The sequence below is a fragment of the Neoarius graeffei genome, chromosome 12, assembly GCF_027579695.1.
Source record: "Neoarius graeffei isolate fNeoGra1 chromosome 12, fNeoGra1.pri, whole genome shotgun sequence".
NCBI classification, from domain to species: Eukaryota; Metazoa; Chordata; class Actinopteri; order Siluriformes; family Ariidae; genus Neoarius; species Neoarius graeffei.
The window spans coordinates 63986768-63992767 of NC_083580.1; positions in this window are offsets into that span (position 1 = coordinate 63986768).

Consider the following 6000-nt stretch of genomic DNA (forward strand, 5'->3'; position numbering starts at 1 on the left):
GTATATATTCAGTGGGGTCCAAAAGTCTCACGAGTGATTACTAGTGAAAATGCTTCTATTTTGTGTCTTAAATGTCTTAAAGTAATGATGGCTTATCCTTTCACTTTACTTAGTTGAGTGGTTCATGACATAATATGGATCATTACAGATTGAAAAGCATTCCAGGTGACTACCTCATGCAGTTGGCTATAATAACCAATAGTGTGCAAAGCATCATCAAGGTAAAGTTTGAAGAATCTAAAATATGAAGCATTTTGTTTTTTTTAAACACTGTTGTTTACCACATAATTCCAAATATGTCCCATATGTTATTTCATAGTTTTGATATCTTCAGTACTGTATTGTTATACAATGTAGAAAAGAGTCAAAATACAGAAAAACCTATGAACGAGTAGGGGTGTCCAAACTTTTGACTGGTGCTGTACAGTAAGTAAAGACACATTTTAGACCTAGACAAGACCCTTTTGAATAAACTTCTAGAATCACGAATTGCTGCACTCTTCATAGCAGAATTCCAACTCTTATAAAATCAATAGGTGTGTCCAAAGTTACCATTTGGTAAAAAAAAAAAATCCCCCTTTGTTTCTGCCCTTCTGCATTACCCTTTCATCATGGGCCTCTGGACTGAAAGAAAGTTCCTAGCCAAACTGGTTTAACAGAGAGTCAGTTCACGGAAGTTATTTACATTTCATGAGGTCTCCGGGCATTCAAAACAGATTCAAATAGTTTCACTGCACTTACTGGAGTGGTCTGTGATAGTGTGTATTCCAAAATGCACAATCCATTTGCTGTGAATCACAATAAGGTATGAAGGTAGTAGCTTGTTTGTCATGTGCAAATAAACTTCAAACCAGGGGCGTCAGAAGCATTTTTAATGTGGGGGGGACACACTGGCGGGGGGTGTGGGGGGGTCCTCCCCCAGAACATTTATTAATTAATTAGAGGCCATTTCCTGCATTCTGGTGTATTTTTAACAGGTTGTTAAACACCTAATTTTACCTACTTAATTCAATGACTTAGTCACTTAATTCAATGACTATTTTAGAGACTCAACAATAAGTCCTCATTCAACTAGTCCATATATTCATCAGCCTGTTTTTAAACCCACTGCTCTGCCTAAGATAATGAGATGAATGTGACACAGTTTATCACCAACAATGACTTTATGGGTGCGTTTTACTTTTAATTTTGGGTTTCCTTTTTTATTTAGTTTTAGATGTAACACACCATGCCACTGTGCCAAGCAATAGTGACACTCAACTGTATGTTTAAAAATAAGAATATTCATAATTTCACACAATGAACAGGCATGACATGGCATCATGCAAACTTCATAACACAAAATCACACTGTGTCAAGCAACGGTGACACACAAAAAACAACACACAATGAACAGGTGCAATTTTGTTCACCACCAACAGTGACTTTAGTGGGTGCATTTTACTTTTTTCCGATTTAGTGATACTCATAACAAAAATGACATGGCATCATGCAGTCTTCATAACACAAAATTACACTGTGTCAAGCAACGACACATAAAAGAGAACTTCACACAATGAACAAGTGCAGTTTTGTCAACCTACATGCAATGGTGGTACTACAGTAGCATTTACAGATTAGTATAACAAATAGATTTATAGATAGAACTCCTTCTTACATTGGTGCCACCACAATTTCTACCACTTCATAACTTTTATCCCCCTTTCCTTCACAATCCACCTGGAATAACATCCGTCTCTCGCCATTGCTTTCCTTTCTACTATTCCTTCCCCATACGCTGATTTCCCATGTTACTTTGCAGAAAACTGCCAAAGACCAGACAAAACAAGTTCTTCAAATCACAACAGGGAATCAGTAAATATCATCAGAGCAGACTTGACTACGTTCTTGGCATTACAGTAAGGCAGGCCTACTGGGTTTGAATTAAATGATAGCTAACATTAAGCTAGCTGATACATCTCCTAACATTGACTAGCCAGCTAACTGCACTAACATTTCCATTGGGACAAAAAAAAAAACCTGTCCTGTGGGGAAATTCTGACTGACTTTCTGCTGCTTTGTAAAGAATGTCCTTATGTCCATTGTGTCTGGGGAGGAGCAAAGACTGCCAACAATTCACCATCAACCAAGAATACCCCATTAGGCTAAGCTTATTTCATTGTTTAGTTGAACGTTAATTTAACGTGGCCTAGGGTTAATTTTGAGAGCAGATAACAAAAGAATAAGGTTTCAGCAAAAGCTAGACATTGTGAGGTGGCAATGTGGCTGACGTCACCTCCTCCACTCTCGAGCAGCTGCACCAACATGTCTCTGCTCGCGCTGAGATTCGCTTGCACGCGGTGAGTTGTTGTAGGGAACGCCCGGAAAACCCAGAGTGGATTTTCAGTGGTCTGTGTATTCTCTTATCGATCAAGTGGAATGGATTCTTTCACAAAGCAATAGAAACGGCGCTGAGTGAACTCATATTTTATGTTAAATGTGTGTGTGGGGGGGGGGGTCCAAACGAAGAGTTATGAAATGTGAGGGGGACATGTCCCCTTCACATTCAATGGTGGCGACGCCCATGCTTCAAACTTATTTCTGTTTTGTAGCTTAGCTCTTTGGAATTCTAGTTATTTCACTGGAAAACTGCTGCCCTGTGCTGTTGTCCAAGCTATTGTGCTGGAATCAGTGCCAGGGAAACATAAGGTGAACTTGAAAATTTAAAAGATGAAAATTACATGACAGGCATTTACCAGATGGTCTTATCCATAGCAATGTACAACATACCCAGAGCAGCCTGGGGATGAGGGTTGGTGCCTTGCTCAAGGGCACTTCAGCCGTTCCTGCTAGTCCGAGGAATCAAACCAGTGACCTTTTAGTCCCAAAGCTGCTTTTCTAAGCATTAGGCCATGGTTATACATCTCAGGCTGGGCTCCTTTTCTTTAGTTAGGAACTTCCATCCATCCATTATCTGTAGCCACTTATCCTGTTCTACAGGGTCACAGACTTGGAGTCTATCCCAACTGACTATGGGTGAGAGGTGGGGTACACCCTGGACAAGTCACCAGGTTATCGCAGGGCTAACACAGAGACAAACAACCATTCACACTCACACCTACAGTCAATTTAGAGCCACCAATTCACCTAACCTGCATATCTTTGGACTGTGGAGGAAACCAGGGCACCCGGAGGAAACCCATGTAGACACAGGGAGAACATGCAAACTCCACACAGAAAGGCCCTCGCCAGCCGCTGGGCTCAAACCTAGGACCTTCTTGCTGTGAGGCAACAGTGCTAACAATTACACTACCATGCCACCCCTAGTTAAGAACTTGTTTTGAAGAATTTCAAGTGAAAAGGAAGACTAACTGGTGAAGTATAGAGATTGGTTTTGTTTGGCTTCTCAAGCTATAATCTCATCCTGTCTGTCGCTATCCTCATAGTTGAAGGTCAGCAATCCAGGACACCATCAGCTAGCTTCCCTGAATTCTCTTGGGTGATTATAGCACACCAGAGGGACTCAAGCCCTCATCTGGTGCCAGGTACACATACACACCTATGAGCAATTTAGAGTAGCCAATTGACCTAATAATCCACGTCTTTGGGGGAAACCGGAGCACCCAGAGGAAACCCATGCAGACATGGGAAGAACATGCAAACTCCATACAGAAAGGCCCCTGTCAGCCACTGGGCTCAAACCTAGATCCTTCTTGCTGTGAGGCGACAGTGCTAACCACTATACCACCATGCCATAATCTCGTCCTGCTGTACGAAAATAAGCTTCGGATCCTGTAAGCTTCAAACGTTCATCCTTGTACAACCCCGATTCCAAAAAAGTTGGGACAAAGTACAAATTGTAAATAAAAATGGAATGCAATGATGTGGAAGTTTCAAAATTCCATATTTTATTCAGAATAGAACATAGATGACATATCAAATGTTTAAACTGAGAAAATGTAACATTTAAAGAGAAAAATTAGGTGATTTTAAATTTCATGACAACAACACATCTCAAAAAAGTTGGGACAAGGCCATGTTTACCACTGTAAGACATCCCCTTTTCTCTTTACAACAGTCTGTAAATGTCTGGGGACTGAGGAGACAAGTTGCTCAATTTTAAGGATAGGAATATTAATCCATTCTTGTCTAATGTAGGATTCTAGTTGCTCAACTGTCTTAGGTCTTTTTTGTCGTATCTTCCGTTTTATGATGCGCCAAATGTTTTCTATGGGTGAAAGATCTGGACGGCAGGCTGGCCAGTTCAGTACCCGGACCCTTCTTCTACGCAGCCATGATGCTGTAATTGATGCAGTATGTGGTTTGGCATTGTCATTTTGGAAAATGCAAGGTCTTCCCTGAAAGAGACGTCATCTGGATAGGATCATATGTTGATCTAGAACCTGGATATACCTTTCACCATTGATGGTGTCTTTCCAGATGTGTAAGCTGCCCATGCCACATGCACTGATGCAACCCCATACCATCAGAGATGCAGGCTTCTGAACTGAGCGCTGATAACAACTTGGGTCGTCCTTCACCTCTTTAGTCCGAATGACACGGCGTCCCTAATTTCCATAAAGAACTTCAAATTTTGATTCGTCTGACCACAGAACAGTTTTCCACTTTGCCACAGTCCATTTTAAATGAGCCTTGGCCCAGAGAAGACGTCTACACTTCTGGATCATGTTTAGATACGGCTTCTTCTTTGAACTATAGAGTTTTAGCTGGCAACGGCGGATGGCACGGTGAATTGCGTTCACAGATAATGTTCTCTGGAAATATTCCTGAGCCCATTTTCTGATTTCCAATACAGAAGCATGCCTGTATGTGATGCAGTGCCATCTAAGGGCCCGAAGATCACGGGCACCCAGTATGGTTTTCCGGCCTTGACCCTTACGCACAGAGATTCTTCCAGATTCTCTGAATCTTTTGATGATATTATGCACTGTAGATGATGATATGTTCAAACTCTTTGCAATTTTACACTGTTGAACTCCTTTCTGATATTGCTCCACTATTTGTCGGCGCACAATTAGGGGGATTGGTGATCCTCTTCCCATCTTTACTCCTGAGAGCCACTGCCACTCCAAGATGCTCTTTTTATACCCAGTCATTTTAATGACCTATTGCCAACTGACCTAATGAGTTGCAATTTGGTCCTCCAGCTGTTCCTTTTTTGTACCTTTAACTTTTACAGCCTCTTATTGCCCCTGTCCCAACTTTTTTGAGATGTGTTGCTGTCATGAAATTTCAAAATGTCTCACTTTCGACATTTGATATGTTGTCTATGTTCTATTGTGAATACAATATCAGTTTTTGAGATTTGTAAATTATTGCATTCCATTTTTATTTACAATTTGTACTTTGTCCCAACTTTTTTGGAATCAGGGTTGTATAATTATTCTAACTTTAGATGTCAATAGAAAGAAGTAGCACAGATGTAACATGGGATTGTTTCTCCGTAGTGATCAATATTCCGATTTCTCAAATAAGCCTGGGCAAATGGAAGATAAATAAAAGCACTTGTTAGAACCTGGAACTAATTGTGTTGTAAGGCTGCCATCTGGTTGTGGAATAAAAAGAAATCCATATACTACAGTTGTTTTTCCCCCCAAATGTTTAAACACATTTCCAGAAACTGTGGTTCAATTTCTCAAAACTCTAAACACAAACTGAAAAGAGTTAACTACTTTGTCAAAACTCCACAAATCTCTTGCAAAATGAAACACAGAACTCAAAACCATGTTCCCTCTTTTCAAAACTGATTCCTTCCTCCAAAATACACACCGCTATATGTTTATATGTCTTACAAAGCATCAAATAAACACTGATGTGATAAATTCAAAACATTACTATCCAAAGTGTTCATGTGTGTTTAGGCTTCATGAGGCCATGTTACATATTCAAATGCATACAAGTTTGTGAAATAAGTTTACTTTTTCTTGTTTGGGTGAAGTATAGGGTTTTTGGTTTTTGTCCTGGAATAGCATTTACAGTTCTACATGTACAATGGTGCTT